Source organism: Elephas maximus, chromosome 20 (assembly GCF_024166365.1).
Source record: "Elephas maximus indicus isolate mEleMax1 chromosome 20, mEleMax1 primary haplotype, whole genome shotgun sequence".
Classification (NCBI taxonomy): domain Eukaryota; kingdom Metazoa; phylum Chordata; class Mammalia; order Proboscidea; family Elephantidae; genus Elephas; species Elephas maximus.
Window position 1 is genome coordinate 17,072,253 of NC_064838.1, and position 23,097 is coordinate 17,095,349.

A 23,097-nucleotide genomic window follows, 5' to 3' on the forward strand; every position below is an offset into this window, starting at 1 on the left:
TTATATCCTCCTTTATATTGTCTTCCCAACCATTAAACCCATACTGGTCTGTCCCTTGTATCAGATCTTCTTTAATCACTTACAGGTCCACACAGTTCTGCCTGGGATTTTCTCTCATTATTCTAGCCGTATTCATCTTGTCTCCTCAGCTAGACTGGCAGCTCTTTGACTCAAAGAAAAATGGCCTCCCTGCCTTTTTATATTATTCCCACAGTGACTGGCATAAGCCTAGGCATACAGTTGTGTTGTTGTTAGCTGCCATTGAGTTGGCCCCAACTCATGGTGACTTCATGTGCAATGGGATCAGACTATCGCGACCTGTTGAGTTTTCATTTGCTGATTTTTTGAAAGTAGATCACCATATTAGATGAGTATCTGATGAACAGAACCAACACAATTTTCTTGGTTTACACTGATAAACCACAGTAAAAGCGCAATAGTTTGGTGTTATTTTTCATGATTTATCCTCTTTGTTTCTACAATGCCACCTGTTCTATTTGTCTCAAATTAGAAATTAGGCAGACGTACCCTTTCTGATTGGAGATACATGTTGGAATAGAAGCTAGGAGATACTAGGTGAGTATCCTGAGAATAATAACTAAATTAACTAGTATTTGTTGGCAGTTTAGTATATGCCAAGCAAATGAAATGGAAAACTGGAGAAAGTAAGATGTTTGCCCAAAGACACAGAGTTAAAAAGCAACAAGGCCTCTGAGGCCAGTAGGCTACCCCTAACTGCTATACTCTGCTGCCTTTCGGCTACATCTTGCTTTGCCCTAGTCTCTGTACTTCTCTGCAAGGTCCCTATAAGATACATGCACAGAAGAGGCAAAAAAAAAAAAAAAAAAAGCATAAGGATGCTCTTTGTAGCTGGGGCTTTGACTCCAAATGTCAACATAGAATTCTGATATTTAAGCTGGTCCCAGAAACTAGAGCCTAAACCAAGTAACCTGCTTCCTTTATCTCATGCAAACCTGAGATCTTAACACTGATGGACAAGAAAGAAGGGATACAGAGGAAAAGGAGTGAAAGAGGCAGAAAATTCTAGAATATTTGACTCCTCAGGTCTGTTTAGTCAATTGTGGGAGAAAGTGAGAGAAAGATGACCTGAAGACTGTTGAGCTAACAAACATGTCTCGTTCTTGGTACAACAGGTGCTTTCTTTCCCATAGAAACCCCCACGGGCTAAGATCCATCTATGTGTGAAAGACATGTTATTTTAGAATGAAATTGGCTAAACTCCATGTTTGAGGGCTAGTAGGAGTAGTGAAGTTTTGAGGGACATGTTTGCTTAAAAGAGTGCAGAGGAAACGGTATCTTGGAATAATCAATCAGTTAAAAAAAAATCGAGTTGCTGTTGAGTTGATTCCTATTCATGGTGACCCCATGTGTGTCAGAGCAGAACTGTGCTCCACAGGATTTTCAATGGCTGATTTTTTGGAAGGAGATCTCCAGGACTTTCTCTCGAGGCACTGGTGTGTGGATTAGAAATTCCAACCTTTTGATTAGCAGCCAAGTGTCTTAGCTATTTGCACCACACAGGGACTCCTTGGAATAAAGACCGTACTTTTACATTACTGCTGAGCCTCCAATTTTTTTTGTATTTAATTATCTAACAACCAACTGAAGTCAGAAATCCTATTATCAGAAAGAAGTCAGAAGAGAAAACAGGAAACAGAGAAAACAAACTAGTGTAAGGGACATGACAAACAGTGAAAAAGTGTGTAAATTACAAAAATAAAAACAAAATGACTTGGGAAAATTATTCAATAACAATGATAATTTCCTTCAGCAAGTATTTTATTTTGCTAAGATTGGATATTGAATATGTTCTCTTTCAACTCCTGAGAATAGGATTTTCAACTCCTGAGAACAGGATTTCCGATTTCAAGGAATAACGTCTCCATTAAAGGTAGTTGTTGGCAAATTAAATATAAAACAATTGGAAACTCTGCAATATGTTTCTTTCATCCATGTCTTTTTTATTCCTTCCTCTCTTCTACATCTTCCCATCTCTCAGTCTCTCTGACTGTTCAGTGTCTCTTTCTTTCTGCTCTTCTGATTCTTTCCCACCCGTATCAGGATTTCCTGGTGGTTAATAAAGCCGTAACAAATAACGTAAGGTATTGCCTTGCCGGAGTCTAAAAGATCACAGACTGCAGGACTACTGAAAAAATACCAGCTCTCTGATCACCAGAGACAAGTGGTCTAGACTAGGCTCTTTTCTTTTTCCTTCCACAACATCCTGTGGAAGGAAAAGAGTTTGTTTGTGAAGGTTGTATAATATGACCATGTTGTGGTAGGTTGAGAGAGGCAGAGGGAGCACCCAGTTTCTGCCTTTAGAAATTCATGTTGGTGGGTATGGAAAAAAGGAGCTGGTGTCTTCTGAGCTCACCACGCTAAGATTTCCAACTGGTTGGCATGTCAAGATGCTTGGAGCAAAGACATTAATTAGACACACTCGGGGATTGTGCATGCACGTTGTTGCTAGTTGCCTTGAGTCAGCTCTGACTTGGAGACCTTATGTCTACCAAAACGGAACGTTGCTCTGCCCTGTGTCATCTTCATGATCGTTGGTATGTTCGAGTCCATTGCTGCAGCTACTGTGTCAACCTATCTTGTTGAGAGTTTCCCTCATTTTTGCTGACCCTTTACTTTACCGACCAGGATGTCCTTTTCTAGTGATTAGTCTTTCCAAATGATGTGTCCAAAGCGAGCAAGATGAAGTCTCACCATCCTCACTTTTTAGGAGCATTCTGGTTGTATTTCTTCTAAGACATTTGTTTGTTCTTCTGGCAGTGCATGGTATGTTCAATATTCTTTGCCAACACCACAGTTTGAATGCATCAATTCTTCTTCTGTCTTCCTTTCTCATTGCTAAGATTTTGCATGCACGTAAGATGATTAAAATGACCGTGGCTTGTGTCAGACCCATCTTAGACATATGTGTAGGCATAGTGTCCTCTCAATCTTATTTCCTTTTTCTCTTAGCATAAAGAGCGTTGATTCACGCCAGTGAAGGAAACATACCAGGATGATAGAATAGGGTAGGAAGTTGGATTGGTATATCTCTTTAGAAGCACTGAGTCCTTGAAGCATGGTACTTACGAGGGGAACATAGGACAGTTCCCAAACAGTACTGGGAGGTTTGTAAGATGAACACTCCAATTCCATTTTAACAAAGAAGGTTGTGACCCTCAGATGACTCTAATATGCATGAATCAGGCCATTGAGGCATTTTCATTTGCCAAGATTTTCTTTGAGGTTGAATGTTCACAATTATTTATTTCAGGAGTTAGCTAAAATATTTGAGTCCTATTTAGACAAAATAATGGAGAGGGCAGCGTTCTGGACTTTGAAGAATGGAAATGGGAGAATAGGGCTTCAGAAAAAATACATCATGAGCCATGTAGAAAGCCAGAATTTGGTACAGACTAATTAATTGTGTCTCAGTTTTTGTTCTAATACCCTTGAAGACATCAGACGTTAATCTCCTTTCTCTCCTTTGGAGAGTCTACTGAAAAATTTAAGCGAGCAAGAGGTAGACTAAATTAGAGTTTTCTTGAAAGCCATGATTGAAATTTATCATCAAGCTTGTGCTAGGTTATCCCTCAATGGACTAATTTTAGAAAGCTTCTAATTTTAGAAACCTTCCCTCTTTGTCATGAAAAATCAGTCTGAGGTCATGAAGAATTGTTTTTTAAATCAGAGAAGTTGCCGAGATTGCTATGTGTGCTGGAGGGATTGGTTGAGAACAGCAAACACTAGTTTATTTCAGCATAACACTGCCACGGTGGCTCTGTACGTTTATTCTCTTACACTAGATCTATTCGTAGACTCATCTGTCCCCAGATGTTGCCATCTTTGGGGCCATAGATCATCAGAGTGAGGTGCTTTCATAATGTATTGCACTAATACATTGTGCGAAGGCCAGCACTGATGATAAATTTCCGAAATGATGGTGCTGTCCGAGGCTAATGACTCTAAGAGCAAATGCGAGGTGATGCAGTGATTTCTTTTCAGGCCCCAGCAAAGAATACAGAAGACATCTGAAAGCCATTTCACTTAGGAGTAATAGCGACATCAATGGTATTTCAAGGCCTTTGTAAAAGGCACTTGGGCAGTATGAGGGTAAATGTGAATAGTTTCGCATTTTCAGTGAAAAACCCTTAAATGCTTTCCCTCATCGGAGTTTAGTTAACTTTTTCTACTTAAGTTTTGGACTCCTCCTGCCTGAAGCTATTAATCAGTAGGACTAGGAATCAGCACTTGAGGTTTTGCTCTCCCTGTGGGGATGATGTATTCCCTTGTGTTTCTTTGAATACGGAGTGTTTGCTTTGAGCTGTCTACTTTGAGCAGAAGGTATGCTCCCAAGCCTGGGGTTCATGTGACTGCAGCCTGAGGGATAGATTAACTAGCAGGATTTGTGGCTGGGAGGCTCTTGGCTTAGCAACATATTTGTGGGTGTGTGGACAAATTCCTATGTGTGCCACAGAGTTCTGTCACATCCATACCCAGGAAATGCTTGGGTATTCATTCCTCAGGAAAGGAACAACCCTAAATTTGAGACACTGGGAGGCAAAATGAAATATTTAATGGAATATTTTGGTGGAAGTGATTCCTTTGGGCAGTATGGTGTATTCCCTTTCTGCTAAGGACAGTGAAAACTGTGAAAGAATTATTCCTTAATACCTGGGAAGGAAGCCTCTCCAGATAGCATTATTCCCATTCTTTAAGCATACAAGTTCCTGGATGTTGGAAGCAGTTAAGCACTGGGCAGGACTGGGCAGTGTTTTGTTCTGTTGTGCACAGGGTCACTATGAATCGGAATCAACTCGACAGCACCTAACAACAACAACAACGTTATTCCAAGGGGGAAAAAAAGTCCAAATATCATCCACATAACGGAGTTTTCTCATTCATGTTAATAATATCAATAGTAATAGTAGCTAACATTTATTGGGCATTCCAGGCACTGCTCTGCATTCTTTCATGCATTATCCCACTGAATTGACGCAGACACGTTTTTAAGCCCATTAGTCAGATGGAGCAATTTGGGCTTAAAGAGGATAAATAAGTCACTTGATGAAGGTGACACAGCAGATCTCGCATTTGGACCATTAGACTCTAGAGGCGAAGCCTTTATAAAATTGCAGGCTCATGTATTCTAGAATTAATCCTATGTGTCCTTCCACATCACAAAGTGAGTGTGCAGCAAAAGTCATAGATTAGATGTGAAAATAATTTCATTGTCCAACTCACTGTCTTAAACCTGATGATAATGTATTTAACACACCCATGTTTTCAGACAAACACTATGAAATGAGTGATTTTTTTTTTCCTCTTTGGCTAGATTCCGTGTTGAATTTTCAGTTTTTTTGACTGCTAGCCTTTGAGCAATGATGAGACAAACATGGACTCTTTTGTCTAATGTCCATTCAAAGCCCTTTCCTTTCTATTGAGAGCTACAATTTTTTTCTACCAGTTACTGTCAAGTTGATCTAACTCATGGTGACCCCACGTGTGTCAAAGTAGAATTGTGCTCCATGGGATTTTCAATGGCTGATTTTTTGGAAGTATATCCCCAGGCCTTTCTTCCCAGGCGCCTCTGGGGAACTCAAAGTTCCAAACTTCGGGATAGCAGCCAAGTGAGTTAACCACAACTCTAAACTTTCCACTTAGCCAGAAGGCGGCATTATCTTTCTACTAATTATACCTTAATTTGTTGATGAAATCAGTTATCTACTCTTTTGGGTCTGTTGGGTTAGAGATTTCAACCTCTTCTGACTGGAACTTTTAGCTGAAATCCTTGCTCTTTAGTGTTTGGATGCAGATTGTCTCAGAATCCATCTTTTAACTGTTGGTTACCTGATGGGTCCTCATTTCTGGAACTGTTTTCTTGAATTCATATTTATCGCAATTCCTTCAATTGCAGGGGGAAATCCACAATTATTTGAAATGAGCTTAATTTTGGTTCGTACTCTATGGAATATTTATCTTGTGCAAGTGCCAACAAGAAGGAAAATGGGATGACGATAAAAAGTTATATTTGATTTTTTTTTGCCATTAAATCTGTCCAGATGTGAATGAGAAAAATTAAATACATAATAAAAATAGCTACCACTTAGGAGTGCTTAGTGGTAGACACCAAGTCAAGTGTTTTACAATCTTTTTTTTTTTTTTTTCATTTAACACATCTGTTTATTTATTGTCATATTCAGACTTTCCTCTTTAGGTTTGTAGTGGTTGAGAGACCGGAAACTGGCCTCTGATTTTCTTCTTTCTCAAATTTCTTTAAGATGGAAGGATACTACATGCCACCTTCAGAGACCATAGTAAGCAAACAATTCTGATGGGCGGTTATCTTGCCTCATTGTCTACAAAAATAAACAGAGAAGATACATATTTCTCTGAGAATGCAGTATGGAGCCTTGGTGGCATAGTGGTTAAAAGCTCGGCTGCTAACCAAATGTCAGCAGTTTGAATCCACCAGCTGCTTCTTGGAAACCTCAGGGAGCAGTTCTACTTTGTCCTATAGGGTTGCTATGAGTCAGAATTGACTTGTTGGCAACAGGTATGGTTTTGTTTTGGTTTAAGAATGGAGTATAGTGTTCTATTGAACTTTCTATGTAAGTACATTTGTTAAGTCCTTACCAAATGTGAGGTATTAAGTGATTCTGCATCGTTATTCATTTAATTCTTACAGCAATACCATGAAGTGGTTATTAATGTCCTCATTTTACAAATAAGGAACTGGAGGCTCAGGGATTTAAATAGCTTGCCCAAGACTTCACAGCCTGTAAATGGGGGGAAGCGGGGGCGGGGGGGAGTTGAATTTTAAACATGTGTTTGTCATTTGTCTAATGCTAAGTCCCATATTGCTCAGTATTACTCAATATTTCCTATTTTTAATATGTTTCAGAAACTTTAGATAAGGATAATGGCCCAAAATCTTGTCATTTTTTGTTTTGCTTTGCAAAACATGTTTAATAAAGGTATTTTCAGTCATTAATGCATTGAAGTCACAAACTTTAAAATGTTTTGTTGTTTCTATTGTAAAAGTAATCCAGAGAACATTATAAAGCAACAATTAAGTCTTTCTCTTCCTGCTTTCTACTCCTACCTCCCCAGTTGGCCTCCTCTCATCTCTTTCCCAGACAAATCACAAAAAGCCTTGTTAAAGAGCTACAGACTTTTTCACGGAAGCCTTTTCATGGAGGCCTAGTAATGAATTGCCTCAATTATTTCCTTTGGTTTTCACAACAAGTTCTCTTTTTATGTATTTTGCCAGATAAGGCAATCCAAGGGAAACACCATATTCAAGGTAAAGTTTCAGCTAACTAAGATGCTTCCATTTCTTTTACTTTTGCTTCTGGGTTCTAGGGAATGCGTGACCTAATCTTCTTCCTGTCTACAGAATCCCTCAGCAAATAAATAGAGACAGATTAGATTCACCTGGGTTCTAGAAGCACCTAACTGCAGAAGACCGAAGGGTTGGTGGTTCGAACCCACCCCATAGTTTTTGGAGACAAAGATCTGGCAATCTGCTCCTGTAACTATTACAGCCTAGGAAACCCTAAGAGGCAGTTCTGCTCTGTTACACAGGGTTGCTATGAGTTGAAAACTGACTGGATGGCACCCAGCAAAAACCACAACAATCTAAGCCTTCCTGTCTACAGAATCCATCAGCAAATAATTAAGGACAGATTAAATTCAGCTTGAGCTCTAGAATCAAGTAAACGTGGAAGTTAAGACCTATTATTCTGAAAGATGCTGCCACTTAGAACCTTTAATCATGGAGTTCTAGAACAGGTTTGGTACGTTAGTGAAATTGTTCAGGGCGGTTGAACTCGCCCTGAACCACCGTGAGAGGGAAATCACCTCAGAACGTGAACCCAGGGAAACTCAGACACCTACTTTGTAGTGAAAACGTACGCTAATGCTTTCCTGTTTTCTTGCTCACGTCTGTCATGAAATATTTTGTCTTGGAGCTAAATAACAAGGGTATTTGTGATATCTGGCTCTATCAAAAGAAGGAGTCTAAACAATGTAGGCAAATACCCTGCTAAAAATCACATGTTGTTTTGTAGTGTTGCCGATCATTACTCTCTCCAGAGAACGTGAGATTAACTGAAGTCTCACTCTCTGGTGCTTATTTTGGAAACACTGGTGGCGCAGTGATTAAGAGTTATGGCTGTTAACCAAAAAGGTCAGCAGTTCAAATCCACCAGGTGCTCCTGGGAAACTCTATGGGGCAGTTCAACTCTGTCCTATAGGGTCACTATGAGTCAGAATGGACTCAACGGCAACGGGTTTTTCTTGTTTGTTTGTTTTTTGAGTGCTTATTTTTTGCCACAAACTTCCTGGGATTGTATTCAAATATATGGTGCGTGTGTGGAGGTGGGCGTGGGGTGGGGAGTGGGGTAAGATACACGTTGGGCCAAGAGAAGACCAGGTAAGAACTGAAAGATAAAGCTTAATACAGACATTAGGTAAAATTGTAGCGGCTTTTTTTTTTTTTATCAGCTTTAGTAGATGACAAATATCTCTGCATGGGGGGAAAAAAAAAAGAAATCCTAATTAGTGGGATATTGGCTAGCATGGCTAAATGGAATCAACGTGGCTTTCCAAGAAAGTTTGGTTATAAGATACTAAAACACTGTAGGCTGATAGTGTCTGAAATGGCAGAATGGCTCTGAAAAAGCTGCTGCTGTTGAGTCAATTCGGACTCATAGCGACCCTATAGGAGAGAGTAGAACTGCCCCATACGGTTTCCAAGAAGCAGCTGGTGGATTCGAACTGCCTACCTTTTGGTTAGCAGCTGAACTCTTAACCGCTGTACCACCAGGGCATGCTTAACAATAAATACAACTCCCTGCACAGTGCCAGGCACTTGGAAGGTGCTAAACAAATAGTTATTGACTGGAACCCCTGCCTTTTCCTAAAATCTAGCAGCTACATCAAAATTTAAACTTTCATTATTATTTATGAGTTACGTTATTTGTGCACAATGCACATTTCTCCCAGTCATAAGTTTTATAAAATGGGAAAATAATGCAAACTGGCACTCTCAATCTAAGGCACTGGAATGCTGTTTGAAATTTATAGGAATTTGGGAGCATGATTCTTTTAGGGATGAGAGCTGTCTGGAATTAGGATGAGGCCGTTACTGTGGTCAGCCAATTAACATTTCTAGGCAGCTCCTCTGAGCAGGCACCAGTATTTGTATTGAATTTATGTCAGAGCATATGAAGCAAAGAGGAGAAGGATTCAGAGAAAAAGAAAGATCGGAAAAAAGGAAAAATCTTTCAAATGAATTTGAACAAATCTGGAATAGAAAAAATGTGGCCACTTGCTTAAATTCTTTTAAAAGTAACTTTTTATTGATCGAGTTTATAGCAACAAAGATTTAAAAAAAATAATAAAGATGTATTGACAGTGAATTAACTATATATGTGTACATATATAATACACACACAGACATATACATTTTAGATCCATTCAGCCTAGAGGACTTCGCTCTATCTCCTTTACTTATTACATTTTAAATTACAAGGGCCAGGAAGAAAACAACTTCATTACAGTATTTTGAAGTGAGCTGAAAGTATTTGGCCATATAGTTGATGCCTTAAGTCTGCAGATTTTAAAATTCATATTAACATAGTTGATACCTTATCTTTTTATCTGTGTTCAAAATATGTGGAATTAGAAATTTAATACCATGAAATGGCTGAAGATAAGCTTTATTGATTTATTCCTTTGACAAACATCTGAGGAATTCTAGTATGGAACGCTGGTCGTGCAATGGTTAAGCGCTGGACTGCTAACCAAATGGTTGGTGGTTCGAACCCACTAGCTGCTCAGCAGGAGAGAAGACCTGGCGATCTGCTCCTGTACAGGTTCTAGACTAGGAACTCCTGTGGGGCAGTTCTACTCTGTCCAGTAGGGTAGCTGTGAGTTGGAATTGACTCGATGGCACCCAACAACAAGTGCTTTACTAGCAGGACCTGCCCTCCAGAAGGTCAAAGCCTGGTGCTGGAGAGAGTGCAATAAGCAGAGAATTACAGTAAAGTGCTCTAAGTGTGTAATGGAGTCCCTGGGTAGTGTAAACAGTTAATGTGCTTGTCTGTGAACTGAAACATTGGTGATTTATAGTCTACCCAGAGATGCCTCAGAAGAAAGGCCTGGTGACCTACATCTGAAAAACCAGCCATTAAAAACTCTCTGGAGCGCAGTTCTACACTGACACACGTGGGGTCACCATGAGTTGGAATCAACCGGGTAGCTTGTCTTTTTTATGTGCTGTGATAGAGCTAAGTACAGAGGGTTTGGGGAGAACTCCTGTCTTTGGAGGTGTAGGGACAGCTTTACAAAGAGGGTGTAGCAGATGCTTTGAGGACCCTTCTTCACATTTCCTCAGCCCAGCTCTGACTCACTCACCCAGGCAGTGGGTAGTTCTGGCCCACGCTGCAGGGCTGAGCCATGCCTCTCTGCATTTCTGCCGAGGGCTTTCTCTGGAGGTACAGTGTAGGAATGCCTGGGTAATTAATGTCCACCCTCTCCTGGGCTCCCTCCAACCTACGGGACATGGAAGCCAATAGGTAAATGTCCCAGTCACCCCACCTTGGAAAAACAAACAAACCCATTGCCGTCCAGTGGATTCCAACTCATGGCAACCCTACAGGACAGAGTAGAACTGCCCCATAGGGTTTCCAAGGATTGCCTGGTGGATTTGAATCAGTTAGCAGCTGTAGCTCTTAACTACTACGCCACCGAGGTTTCCCCCCCTTAGGACAGACAATTCTGAGAAGCATTTTGTGTGGTTTTCTGAGGTCCTGGCATTGCTGAAAGCAGCCACCTTGATGATGCACTTTTCTTACTCTCCCTTCCCTCTCTCCGCCCACTCCTGCTTCCTGTGATCACTTCTCAAAGCGACAACCTGCATCTAAGTCCCTGCCTCAGGCCTGGCTTTCAGGAGAACCCAAACTAAGACAGAGGGTGACCTTTGAGCTGGAAGTTGAATGATGTGAGTAGAGTTTGTTGAGGATATACGTGGGAGGAGAGATTAAGTTACGTTCCAGACGGAGCAGCTTGTGTAAAATCGTCAAGGACCGTGAAACATTTTTTTGGCAGCATTAAAGGTAATAGGATGTGTGAGGAATAATGTGAAAGTCAGTTTGTGATGAGCTGTAGGATTTGGGAAGGGAGAGAGGCTGGAGAGACATGCTGGGGTCAGTAATGAAAAGTCTTATGTGGCACGGGAAGGAGCCAGGACTTTATTTTGTAAGTAATAGCAGACTGGGTTATACGTTCAGAAAGGGATGACATGCTCATAGGTGAGAGATAGAGCAGGGAGACCAGCTAGAAGATAATGGCAGCAATCCAGGTGAGAAGTGATGGACTATGAGGTTCTGATATGAATGAAGAAGAGGGGGCAACGTGGAGAGATGTGGAAGCGGTAGACTCAATGGACTTGGTGACTGCATGGGGGCTGAAGAAGGTGAAGTTGAAGTTGTCACCCAGTTTTTTAGCTGAGCAAATTGGGTGGATGAGGATGCCTGCAGCTCAGCTAGAACATATGAAAAAAGGAGAATGTTGGTGGACAGGGGAAGAAAGGGGAGAGACAGGTGGGCAAGATCGGGGTGGGGAAGACACTACCATTAACAGTTTCAGTTTGGGATATGTCTACTGTGAAATTCCTATGAGATATTTTTATTCAGGTAGGTTTAAATAGACAGGTGAGTAAATGGATCTACATTTGGGAAGGAAGGTTGGAACTAGAGATAGAGACTTGAGAGTCACCAGCTCTTCTACTGGATCGCAAGGGAGAAAGTGAGATTATCCATGAAAAAAAAAAAAAAAAATTTTTTTTTTTTTTTTTTTTTTTAGGGGGTGAAAAGGGAGAAGAGATGAAACCAAGATGGAACCAGCATTTAAGAAGTTAAATACAAAGTTTATATTCACAAAATAATCACCTCTGTTTTCAAAACATATCCTGGGACACTCATTACAAAGTTGTCCAACAGTGCTAATGATTATGTGTGTGTATAAAAATTAATAGACTGCAGATAGAAAAGGACATGTTACCAGGAGCGACCAGTTCCTGGAGAAGGACATCATGCTTGGTAAATTAGAGGGTCAGTGAAAAAGAGGAAGACCCTCAACTAGGCGGATTTGTGCAGCAGCTGCAATGATGGACTCAAGCACAGCAAGGATTGTGAGAATGGTGCAGGACCAGGTAATGTTCTTTCTGTTGTACATAGGGTTACTAAGAGTTGGAAGTGACTTGATGGCACTTAACAATAATAACAGATAGAAAAAGGTTATATTCGGTAAAATATTAGAACTGACCTGTTTTGATTTTTTGAGATTGTTGTCATTCACAATAGCCAAAGAGAAAATGTTTAAGCCTGGAAGTCCTCCAGTTGTTGGATCTGTGAATGCTTGGACTTTAGGGCATTCTTGGAGTGCAGTGAACATTTGTCATCAAAACTTGTTCTCTGGTACTTTGAACTGTTAAGAGGAGATCATGGGATAAAATGTATTCATTTCTATTGCTGTGTAAGGAAATTATTACAAACTTAATGGCAGGTTTGGCTGGGTTCTTCAGTTAGGGTCTCACAAGGCTGAACTTAAGGTGTTCGCTACGCTGAACACTTTTTATCTGGAGGATCTAAGGAAGAATTAACTTCTAGCCTCATTTAGGTTGTCAGCAGAATCCAGGTCTGCAGTTGTAGGACCAAGGTCCCTGTTTCCTTGCTAGCTTTTGGCCAAGGGTTGCTCTCAGTTCCTTAAGGCTGCTGCACCCCTTCTCATGAGGCCCCTCCATCTTCAAACCAGCAACAGCACACAGAGTCTTTCCCGCTCTTCAAATCTCTCTGATTTCCTCTTCTATCAACCAGAGAGAACTCAGCTTTTGAAGAGCTCCTGTGATTACATTAGACCATGCAGATACACTTAACTTAACGGTCAACTGATTAGTAACCTTAATTACACTTGCAAAGTCCCTTCCTAGCAATACCTAGATCAGCATTTGATTGAATAACCATGACCTGGAAACTCTGGGTGCCCATTTTAGAATTCTGCCTATCGCAAGTATTATCAAGCTCTTCTCCCAGAACTCTAGGAATATCTAAACCAGTCTGTTTGTCTCTGTGAAACAGGTTTTTATGGTTTCTCAGCTAAGCCCCCTTCAGTTTCTCTTGCTTATCTCCATTTACCTATTTTACTAATTCTGCTTTACAAGAAATCTGGGAGGTAGGCAGGCAATAACCCTCTTTCAACCTAAGACATTGGGAAAGGAAGAAAATAGAATTCAGTCTTTTTCAAATTCAGTTTTTTTGGGGGGAAGGGTTTAGATTTTTTTTTTAATAATTTTTATTGTGTTTTATTTCTTTGTATAGTCATACCTTCCTCCCCATATGGAAGTTGTATGATTACATTTCTTAGTCCCTCTTTATTATTTTAATGTTGTCTTCTTTTATAAAATAACATCGCTGTTACCCTGTTTTGAGTTTTTTTTTTTTAATAATCTTTTTTTTTTTTTTTTTGGATTTCCCTGTCTGGGCTGACTTATGTGGAGTTCAATGAGCATCTTGGATAGAAATCTTTTCATCTTTCACAATATCAGGGAAGTTTTCTGCCAACAAATCTTCAACAATTTTCTCTGTATTTTCTGTTATCCCTCCCTGTTCTGATACTCCAATCACTTGTAGGTTATTTCTCTTGATAGAGTCCCACGTGATTCTTAAGGTTTCTTCATTTTTTTTAATTCTTTTTTCTGATTTTTCTTCAAGTATATTAGTGCTAAGTGATTTATCTTCAAGTTCAGAAATTCTAGCTTCTACTTGCTCAATTCTGCTCCTCTGACTTTCTATTGAGTTGTCTAATTCTGTAATTTTATTGTTAATCTTCTGAATTTCTGATTGCTGTCTGTCTATAGATTTTTCCAGCTTATTAAACTTTCATTATGTTCCTGAATAATCTTTCTAATTTCTTTAATTGCTTTATCTGAGTGTTCCTTGGCTTGTTCTGCATATTGCCTCATTTCCTTCCTGATGTCTTGAAGGGTTCCATATATTAAACTTTTGTGTTCTGGCTCTGGTAATTCCAGGAATGCACTTCCATCTAGAAGATCCCTGGATTCTGTTTTGAGAGCCTGTTGAGGTGATCATGGTCTGTTTCTTTATGTGACTTGATATTGACTGTTGTCTCCGAGCCATCTATAAGTTATTGTATTAGTTTATGCTTGCTTACCGTGTTGTAGCTGCTTGCTTTGTTTTGTTTTGGTATACCCCTATGGGTTGCTTGAGTGAGCTAGCTTGATTATTTTCACCTTTGGAGCTCTCATGTCCTGTCCCCAGCTGGCTAGAACTGTTACCAGGTATATCAGTCTAGAAGTCCATTCAGTTTTCTTGTATAAATTCAGCTCAGGTTTCCAGGTAGCTGATCTTCAAGTGTGTGGTACAGGCTCTGCCCTACAGTCTTAGAGGGGCAGGGGTGATTGGCGTATATCCCAGTATCTGATTCCAGCAGGGGGTCACACTCTGAACAAGGCAGGGGGCTGAGAACTGGCCCCCAAGTGTCTCTGAGGAAAACGCGTCCCTGTTCCCTAGAGCATGCAGATGGGTGGGCTCTGCAGACAGACCATGGGCACCCAAAATTTTTGGTTGTAAGGATTGGGAGGTACCAGTTATCTCTGGACCCCTGTGGCGGGTGGCTGGGCTACATGAGTGGAGCTACCAGTCCTTAGGTCCCTGATGTGGGTAGGTGAGGACCTTGTTTAATAGGCAAAGCAATGTCAAATGTCAAACACCCACCTCTCCTCCGCACAGCTGAAATGGTTGGAGTTTGCCAACAAGGGCCTAGTCTCCCGATATAGGCCCACACAGGTCCATGCAGAAGGGAAAGGTACTCAAGGTCCACGGGGAGTTTATGCCTGGACAGGAGCCGCTTCTGTCCTGAGCTCCCCTGGTTAATGGAACTAGCAAATTATCTTTTCCCCCCACTTGCAAATTTTTTCCTTCTCCAAGGCCGGGAGGATGGCTCTAGGTGCTCAACAGAGCCTATCTCAGGCCCAGGGATTCAGCTGCTGAAGCCGGCTTGGTGGGGGGCGGGAGGGGCATTAAAATATATGCAAGTACTTAGCTTTTGCTGAGCGCTGCTCTCCTCAGGTTCCAAAGGTGTGAGTAGGCTGTGTGGCTGGGTGCTTCTTCCTGAGGAAACTGCGGCCGAACACTAGGACCAGCCCTCCGCCACCACCGCTGCTCCAGGAATGGTGCCTGAGGGCTCCCTGTAATTCAGGTCTGGTAACTCCTCTCCACTTCTGAAAGGCCTCTTCCTCTCCCTGCCCCTCAGTTCTTTGTCTAAGCTTGCCTTTGATGCTCAGGGCTCCCAGCTTGTCACAAATATACTCGTTTCACTTGTTTTTTCAGGTCTTTGTTGTAAAGAGGGCTCTCCGGAAGCATCTGTCTATTCTGCCATCTTGGCTCTGCCTTGGGTTTTCACTGTGTCTTAATAACACTAATATACACAAAACGTGTCTTTTTATTTGTCATACTTACCCATTCAAAAAAAGCTTAGATAAGAGAAAATAGAACTGACCAAACATAAAACTGTAACAAAGACTAAAATACAAGACTAGAGTAGAAAACGGGGACCAGATTAGGAGAAGAATACGCCGAAAATTGTACCTGAAGAAAGTTTAAATTACATGTGAGTCCAAAACGAAGCATACGGGTGCTTTTTGGGTGTGGACATCAAAGCCATATCTGTTCCAATTCCAACTCCCCACACACCAGTTGAGCAACATTGGCACATGTAACTTAACTTCCGGGTTGCACAGGTCCACATCCCTATACCAACTATAACAATAAGCCCCTCACAGATTTCTTGTGAAGTATAAAATGAACTTTGAACTCATACACATAAAGCAGATAAATATCACCTATGAATATCGAACTCTTCTAATTCAGGCACTAGGTTAAAAAAAAAAACAAACCAAACCTGTTGCCGTTGAGTCAATTCGAACTCACAGTGACCCTATAGGAAGAGGAGAACTGTCCCATAGGGTTTCCAATGAGCTCCTAGTGGATTCAAACTGCCAACCTTTTGGTTAGCAGCCTAGCTCTAAACCAGGACACCACCAGAGTTTCTGGTTAGGGAGCTTAAAATCATTATCAGCTTAGAATCATTCTTACCCCAGTCCTCTAAACAGATTATTATGAAACTCATTTCATAATGTAGAAATTGAGGCACAGAAAGGTTAGCAAATGTACCCAAGGTCACCAGGCTAGGGAGCAAAGGCACTAACATTCTTTGAAGTTTCTATCAGGAAGCAAAGCCCAGTCACTATCCTGGCCTCTGGATAAGCCCACAGACTGCCATGCTTTCAGCTTCTGACCAACAGAATTCTAGAAACATCATGATGTGGTCAGTAGTCATTCTGGAAGCCCATGATAATAGGCCAGTGCCGTCGGTGTTCACTGCCCTGGGGGATGCAGCAGAGGGGAGAGGAGAGCAGGAATGTTGAGGGCTCCGGCTGGGATGGTCACTCAGCCAGGCATTGCTGCCGAGTGTCTCACATCCTACGTGTTGGAGACCTTCGCCCACTCTTCCCATAGCCTGCCAATCACCCAGAATTGCATGGTGGCTGGGGGAGGTCGGCGAATGGAATCGAGGGCAAGATGGCGCCTCTCAGCTTCAGTTTGGGATGTCCTAATCAGGATGCGAATCAACATCTGTGGGGTTGAAAAGGTCATAAACTGCAAACCTGCGGCACTTCTACACTTTCACGAATTTCAGAAACTTGATCCAAGTCCAGAAACTGTCCCGAGACAATAAAAAGGCTGCTGAATGGTAACTGAGGAGGACTGCTAAACTCTCAGCGAGCTGCTTTGACCGGACCAGAGGCATTTAATTTTCATGGCCTTGCAGTAAATTTAAAGGCAAATTATAAAAGTAAGGCTCAGCTTTGGTATGGCTCCAATTTATGTGCTTCAGGCTTCTAACTAGACTGTGGGGGCAGCCAGCTATGAAAGTTTAGACTTAAAGGTTTTGGCTGAAATGTCTTGGGTGAAAACTTCCAGTATTTTGTGGTATGTCCAAAGACGTGTCATTGTATACTCCTATTATCCCAGGTTTAGAAAGGGGGACCTGGCTGCTGCTGAAAGGTAGTGTTTTAAAGAGCAAGAGCTAACATTAGGGGCCAAACTGTTTTGTCCACTGTATTTAGTGAAACCACTCAGTATCTCCTTCTGTATTAAAATTTAATTGTTGGTGTAGATTCACATTTTGTCTCTCAAGGGAGATTGAGGCCCGCAAGGAAGGTAGTTCACATAGTGATTAGGATTTCTGAGCCTCAGTTTCTTCAACTGCAAAATGTAGATGTTAACAACCATCTCGTGGTGGTGTTGGTGTTGGTGTTGCTTTATGCCATTGAGTCAGTTCTGACTCATGGCGACCCCATGTGTACAGAGTGGAACAAGTGCTTAATGAAGTTGCTGACATATATTAAGAACTTATAATTCTGGACCCCTGGTGTCACGGTGGCTAAGAGCTTGGCTGCTAAGCAAAAGGTTGGCAGTTTGAATCCCCCAGGTGCTCCTCAGAAACCCTATGGGGCAGTTCTGTTCTGTCCTATAGGGTTGCTATGAGTCAGAATTGACCCGATGGCAAAGTGTTTCTTTTTTTTTTTTTCCCCTATAATTGGAAGCTAATATTGCAATTGGAGGCCCTAACTCAAAGGCTGAAGGTTTGAGTCCACCCGGAAGTACCTTAGATGAAAGGTCTGGCAATTTGCTTAGGAAAATCAGCCATTGAAAACACTATGGAGCACTTTCTACTCTAATACACATGACGTTGCCATAAGTTGGAGTCAACTAGATGGCAACTGGTAATACTGTGATCATTTACAGGAAAAAAAATCCGCCCCCCCCCCCCATACAGGATACTCATAAATCATAATCCATGAAAGCAAGCTGCAGGTTCAGGCCGGGACGGTAGCTGGACTATGGTGTCTGAGATTCAGTGGGTTTGAACGGTTGCCTTTTGAAGAAAAGCCATCTCCATTGTGCCCTGAGCTGCGTCTGACGCTGCAAAGGCTGTGGCTCACTTTCATGGTGTATCAGGGTTCTGTTTTCACAACTGGTTGCACACATTCTTCATTTGAGGGTTCAGATGGGCAATTTGGAAAGAGAAAATGAATGTCTATGTTCTTGAAGGCCAATTTGGGAGTGCAAATCTGGAATTTGGGATTTCATTGAGAAGTCTGTGTTATTTAAATTTATAAAATGAGCCCTTCTAATATGACCTCATGCTAATGCATGGTTCTGTTTGAGTAATAGCTTTGAGTAATTTCTTCCAACAGTGTCTACTAAGCAATCCAGGATAGCAGGATTGTTTTTCCATGAATGGTGGAATCGTCGGGAAGGTAACAAATTGCACCGGACTTTTGTTGGTGAAACAGAATTCAAGCTTGTTTCATTTTCGGGGACTTCTTTTAAACCTTGAGAGACTACTGATGTGAAAATACTGAGTGTTGCCAGACATAGCGTAGTTGTCATGGTGCTGTGCTAGAATCCTACCTTATTTTTCTCATTCCGCTGCCCCCACCCACCATCTCTTACCAGACAGAATAGGTGAAGAGGTTGAGTTGTAGATCTCATTCCTCCTGTTTTGCTGCTCGTGAAGTCTGCCAACAGAATCCACCTTGACAAAGTCAAGGACTGTGCGTTTAATGTTGAACGGAGTGAATAAATTATGCATGAAATTGTACCGGAGTCTCTAGTGTGCAGAATTGCTCTTTTTGATATGAAAGGTTAATTCAGAAAGGAGTCCAAAATAGCTGGAAATTGTGGGGATAAGTGGAGAGTATTCACTGTTGTGAGCTGTTATTACTAGAAATTGCATTCCCTCTCTAGCTTCCCCAGAGATTTCGCATTGCCAGTGAATATAAACTGTACTCGATAGGATAGCGTTAAGGAGTAACAAGAGTGTATGTCCACACACAATAAAATATTCTCATGGCATTTTAAAAAGAAGTTGTACTTTTTCATGTATATCATGTACCCCAAGGAAGAATGACTATTGCCTTTAGGTCAAGAACAAGGCATATCAAAAGTAGAATTTTGAGTATCTGTGTATTACAAGGGCTGCCTGGGATGCCCAGTTCAGAGCATGGGCCAGTCCTGCCATTGATGAGCTCTGTAAGCACCACTTCCGATAAAGCCCAAACCATCCTTGTTAAAGAAGGAACAACCCCAGATTTTTTTTCCCACTCCATCTTATTTATCCAGCTTTAATTTAATCTGCACTAAAATTTATTAGGCTCTTCAACCTTTACTTAAATGTTTTTTTCACACACACCCTTATATCATTTTTATATTAGTTCATTATTTCCAGCCCCACCCCCCCCCCAAAAAATGTAGTTGGCTAGAAAGTGAAATTTGACCTAAAATACACATGCACATATTTTTGGAGCTCCTTTGAGACTCCTTTTTGAGTTTCTACCACAAGGGAAGAGAATTGTGCCACTAGACTTCGAAAACTGTTTATTTTCATTGCTCTCATGTACATTTTCAGAAACCATCTCTTTCTGAATCTCCATGGGGTACCAGTAGCTTTTTCTTCTAATTATAAAGTAAGATCATTTCTGACCTGGAGTATTTTTTAATTTTAATTCTGGCTTGTATTTATAAACTGTTAGACTATGTTATCCTGATGGGATCCTTGAGAAAAAGGCTTCAGTCTTTTGTGTTGGTTTTAATACTTAGATATTCATTCAGTGTATTGAAACGTATTTTGGGCCAACAAAAGATGCATTTTTGATGTAGATTTTTTTCTTCCATGTTTCCATTTATATATTTTGCATTAGTGATAAAGCTATCCTGGATGGCTGATTGAGAATAGCTCTGGTATATTAAAAATCTAACCAGAATGAACAAAATTTCACCTGATGATTTTTTTTTTTTTAGGTATGCTTTTTTGGTTTGTTTGTTTTAAAATGTTTCTGCAGGAAAATAGAAACCTTGGTGTAGGGAAGATATGCCAAGAGATTTTGGCAGATGCTGGGTTAAAATAAAGTAGTTGCTCAAACATCAAGGTGCCTGTGGTTTTTTATTTTTTAAGTGTTACATATATTTTTTACTTCCTGGCATTACTAAGGGGCATTTAAAATGACTAATCCTTAGCCTACTCATTAATGCCAAGAGTATTAAGTTTCTTTATTCTGCTGTCTGTGACTCATTAGCCTGGACTCTGGACAGCAAATTGGCAAAATGGCCTCCCGTCATTGAAATGGTTCCTTGTGTGAATATTTTGTGCTTTGGGGTTGCCAGGGGGAGGAGGGGGCTACAAAAGATGTTTTTAAGGTGAACCTGGATACCCTAGGCTGCGAGAACTCAAGAATTAACCCAAACAGCAGTGTGGAATTGTGCTTAACATAGCAGTGACTTGATTACAGCGATGTCCTGCCCTGAAATAGCTCCTGAGATGTTTTTGGCAGATCAAACTGAAAATCATTGAATAAACAGGTCTGTAGCACTATGAATAGGTGCCAAAGGTAGAGAGGATACCAATTAATATCTGATTATAATTTACACAATTCTTCAAGGTAAACTAAGTAGGAGAGGTTTTTGTGTAATTTTGTCTGACACAAATTCACACAATGAAAACAAAAGCAGGGATATTAAATATAGTAGTCACATATATTTATAAACATTTATAAATATATGTATACGAAAATACATATCTAGTATATATTTATGGACACGTAAGTATATAAAAAAGGTGAATATGCATTTATATATGAAATACCTAATTTTAAATATATTACTTAAAATTATGCTGACAGAAGGTTCACTTTTACCCCAGACATTTTGCAGGCTAAGAATCACCCAAAGAAACAATTTAGAAGCAAATGGAGAATCTTTTCCACAAGTAATTAATACCTTTAAAAGCATGTTTGAAATAACTAGTTAAGCGAGAGAATCAATCTCTTTTAAAAGCTTCCAATTCACTAGAGGCCCATTCAACAGCCCACACCTGCTCACCAATGGGCCAACACTCTGACACCATTAGCATTTTCTTTATCCGTTCCCCCACCCCCTTTTTCTTGAGGGAGGGGAAGTAGATACCCATTTTCTTAAAAATTTATAAGCTTTTTCTGCCCCTCAAAGTCCAAAAACATGATACATTTATTACTCATTACAAAGTGAATAGTGAATATTTAGACACTTGGGTTTGAAATAGCATGTATTAAGTACACATAAAATGAATATACTGTTTGTGAAATATTAAACACAGGTAAAAATTTTTTCCAGTTGTTAAACACAAATATGGGCATGCAACACACGTGTTACCTTGGGAGAATCTGGGGTTTTCTTAGCCCCTCTTTAAATCCTACAAATGATTCCTTTTAACTGTAAATGATCTTTTCTTTTGGTAAATTTCTTTGACTAAAGATAAATTCACAAACGTGGATATAAGTTAACGAGAAATGTAAAGAAAAAGTAACTTTTGTTCAGAAGTGATAGATCTTTTTAAGCATCACTTGGGGCAATATGAAAGGCAATTTTTAAAATGCATGTAATCTTTAGGAAAAATATTATGAAAAGACTTCATTAGTCTTCTGTTGTGTTGTGCTCGCATCTGTTTCGTGGGAAAGATGTTTCATTTTAACAAGATCTTAGACTGTAAGAAAAGTTTTTTTTTTTTTTTTTGTGCTCTGGCACAATTCTGATTCTTTTTTTTTTCTTCTCTCAGTGGATGAAATGCTTTGAGCGGAAAACATATTTTTGAAAGGACATATTTACAGATAAATGTGGCCAGTGAAAATAGTTGAAGTTAAAAAATGGAAATCAAGTGATTCTGCAGATTCATGCAGAAATTTTTTAAGAACTGCATCTTGGTGAGCAGTTTAGGATTCTCTTGATTGCTTAAAAGGAATGACCACCTACCTAAACTGGCGAAGAGCTCATTTTCATCCTCTAATGCTGTGTATTGACTTTGGAAGATTCGCAGTGTGATACATGCAGTGGGTATTTTTGCAGCTGGTATCAAGTGCATCCAATATAAATATTTATTTTATTATTCACTAAATGCTTATATTTTCTAATTTTCAGTTGTAAAAATTGATATTTACCCTTGAAATACATTTTGAGAAGAATCAGTCTTTCTATTATTTGAAACCCCAGGAATGGAATACTGTTTCTTTTTGGGGCTGCACAGTGTTATTTGTTTGCTCTTGCTGTTGTACCAAATTATCACAAGCTTGGCTACTTAATACAAATTTATTATCCTACCATTCTGGGTCTCAGTGGGCTAAAATCAAGTTGTTTGCAGGGCTGCATTCCTTTCTGGAGTCCTAGGGAATCATCTTGCCTTTCTCAACTTCTAGAGGCTACCAGCATCCTTGGCGCATGGTACCCTTCCGCTATCTTCCAAGCCAGCGGTGTTCTCTTTCTCTGTCTTTTCTTCTGAAGTCACATCTTCTTCTCCCTCTGACCTCAGCTAGGGAAGCCTCTGTTACGGACTCATGTGACCAGGTTGGGCTCACCCAGATAATCCATAATAATTCCCCATCTCAAGACTTTTAACCTTAAATCACAACTACGAAATCCCTTTTGTCATTTGTTGTGGTTGCCATTGAGTCGATTATTCTGACGCACGGTGACCCTATGTAAGGCAATGTATTCACAGGTTCTGGGACATGGATGTGGGCTTCTTTGGGGACTGTTATTCTCCCTACTGATCCCTGCTGGTTCAGTGGTTAAAGCAATTGGCTGCTAACCAAGAGGTTGGTGGTTTGAAACCACCAGTGGCTCAGTGGAAGAAGATGTGGCAGTCTGTTTCCATAGAGGTTTATAGCCTTGGAAACCCTACGATGTAGCTATGAGTCAGAATTGACTTGACAGCAGTGGGTTTGGTTCTTAGTGGGTTTATTCTCCCTACTATGCACAGAAAGATGAAGTAAGTCAACAGCAATAGAGGTTGCTGCCATTTATATGATGACTTCTTTCTCCCTTTTACAAAGGTGATGCATGGGGCACAGTAGACACTCATTCATTGTTTGTTGTGTGAATGAATGAATCAAGTTTA

The 23,097-nt window shown here is 40.4% G+C and overlaps 1 long non-coding RNA gene across 1 annotated transcript in view; it reads left to right on the plus strand.

Moving 5' to 3' along the window:
• The window catches only part of LOC126063606 (uncharacterized), a 41,732-nt gene that overhangs the window by 15,730 nt on the left and 2,905 nt on the right, over positions 1-23,097 (plus strand). The window contains exon 2 of the long non-coding RNA XR_007514396.1: positions 11,890-12,238. This is a non-coding gene — a long non-coding RNA (uncharacterized LOC126063606). The remainder of the gene's footprint in view (positions 1-11,889; positions 12,239-23,097) is intronic.